Here is a 2,239-nt window from a genome sequence, read left to right as displayed (position 1 = left end):
CAAAAAAAAACAAAAAAAAAAACGAAAGAAAGAAAGAAAGAAATGAGTCAATGGTTAAGGCACTGGCTGCTCTTGCAATGGATCAGAGGATGGGGTTTGATTCCCAGCACTCCCAGGGAAGCTCACAATCCTCTGTACTCTGTTTATACTCCAATCCCAGGGATCCACCGCTCTCTCCTGGCCTCTGTGGGTACGACACACAAGCACATCACGCACACATACACATGTAGGTGAAACACTCATACACAAAAATATACTAAATAGAATGTTTTAAAAATTAAGTAACAAAACAGATTTAAGCCTTCATGAGGCACACATAGTCTTATAATCTATACCCCTTTAATTTAGTACTGATGAGTAGAGTCATTTTAAAATGTGTTCTCACAGCTCTGACACTTAACCAATTTAGGAAATGGAGCCTAATTACTCTTGCGCAGTCTAGTGATTCTTCCTGATGATTAAAGTGGATGTGACAGCATACAACTGCAGAGACTAGGATATTAAAAAAACAAAAAAACAAAAAACAAACAAAAAACCCAGAAAAACGAACTGAGGCTGCCTTTTTACTCTCCCCTGGAGTACCCGCTCTGGAAGAAGCCAGCTGCCATACCATGAGGATCCATCAACAGTTCTACAGAAAGCCCTGTGGGGAAAGAGCAGTCAACAGGGAACCAAGGCCTCCTGCCAACAGTTATGCAAATGAGTTATGTTGGCCACAGATGGCCAGCCCTAGGACAACTTCAGATGAATGCAACCTTAGTCTTGATTGCAACAGCGTGAGACTGAGTCATGTATCAGCTCACTCAGGAGCTCCTGAGGTGCCGCCCAGCAAAACTGAGATGAAACATTTGTGGTTTAGTGTCACTAAAATTAGGAGTAAATTGTTACACAGTGACAGGTACAACAGAAACTACTTTTTTAAGAGAGGAAGGGAGGTAGAGAGAGAGAGAGAGAGAGAGAGAATAGGCAAGCAGCTACTACTTTTGCTCACATACCACCTATGACCCTCAAGGTTTTGTTTAGTTTTTTTCTTTTGATATAGCTTTCCTTAGACTCATGGATTCAAATAATGCCTCCTGTTTCAGCCAACTGAGTTATCTGGCAACAGTTGGGACTACACAGATATACCTTACTGGTGAGTACACTCTCAAGTGTTTAGAAGTATTTTGTCCCGTACATGTATTTCAAATATCTACCAAAATGGACTTACTTGTGGGTATCTGGAGCTAAGCAGTAAGAGTTTTGGTAGGAATGGAAAGTAAGTTCCCAGGCTTCCAAGAAATATCCTTATTTTAACCAGACAAGATGAATCATATGAAGAGCGGTGGTCTGGCCATAGTTATCATTTTCATCAAAGTAATGTATACAAATAGTCTTTAAAAGTACTATAAAGATTCAAATGAAAAAGAAGAGTGGGACGTGTTCTTGCTATAGAGTGTAGGTTCTTGGCCTGGATCTTTCTACACTCTTTGAGCTTAGCTTCCTATATACTGGGGTTCTTGGCATACGCTGGGCCACCAGGCCAAAAAATATTTGTTCGTTTTTTTTTTTTATTGTTGTTGAGAATAGAAAACAAGTGCAGCCCAATGGCCCCTAACTTTGGATTCTTCTGTCTCAGCCTCCCAGAGAACTACAACTGCATGCCTGACCTGAAAATATCTTATGTCTCAAATCTACCATCAAGTATGATTAACAGAATATAATTCTCTCAAGATTTTGAAGGTCCTGGCTCATTTTCCCGTGGCTTTAGAGCATTCTGTTTCACAATCCTTTGTAAGTGTTTGGGTCTTTAACTCTTAATGGTAGGTTCTCAACCTGCGGGTTGTGACCCCATTGAGGCCTATCAGAGACCCTCCATATCAGAAACTCACATTAAATTTCATAACAATAGCAAAATTACAGTTATGAAGTATCTATGAAAATGATTTTATGGTTAGGGTCACCACAACACGAGGGACTGTATTAAAGGGTCTCGGCATAAGGGAGGTTGAGAAACACAGCTCTAAAACTTTAGGCTCTGATAGAGACGTTTTCCACGCCCTAAGTTGGGTGCCCAGTGGCCCTGAGTCTAGGCAGTCATCCTTCTAGTTTGGTTTTTCTTGTTAATTAGTTCTAAGGTCATAATCACATTTGGTGATTAGATTTTGTTCTTTAATCGCTTGAGTTTTGTTGTTGTTGTTGTTGTTTGTTTTTGTTTTTGTTTTTGTTTTTTGAGACAGGGTTTCTCTGTGTAGCCCTG

This window comes from Mus pahari, chromosome 8 (genome assembly GCF_900095145.1).
Source record: "Mus pahari chromosome 8, PAHARI_EIJ_v1.1, whole genome shotgun sequence".
Taxonomy (NCBI): Eukaryota; Metazoa; Chordata; class Mammalia; order Rodentia; family Muridae; genus Mus; species Mus pahari.
The sequence above is the reverse complement of the archived record's forward strand: the minus strand, read 5'-3'. Positions refer to the sequence as shown.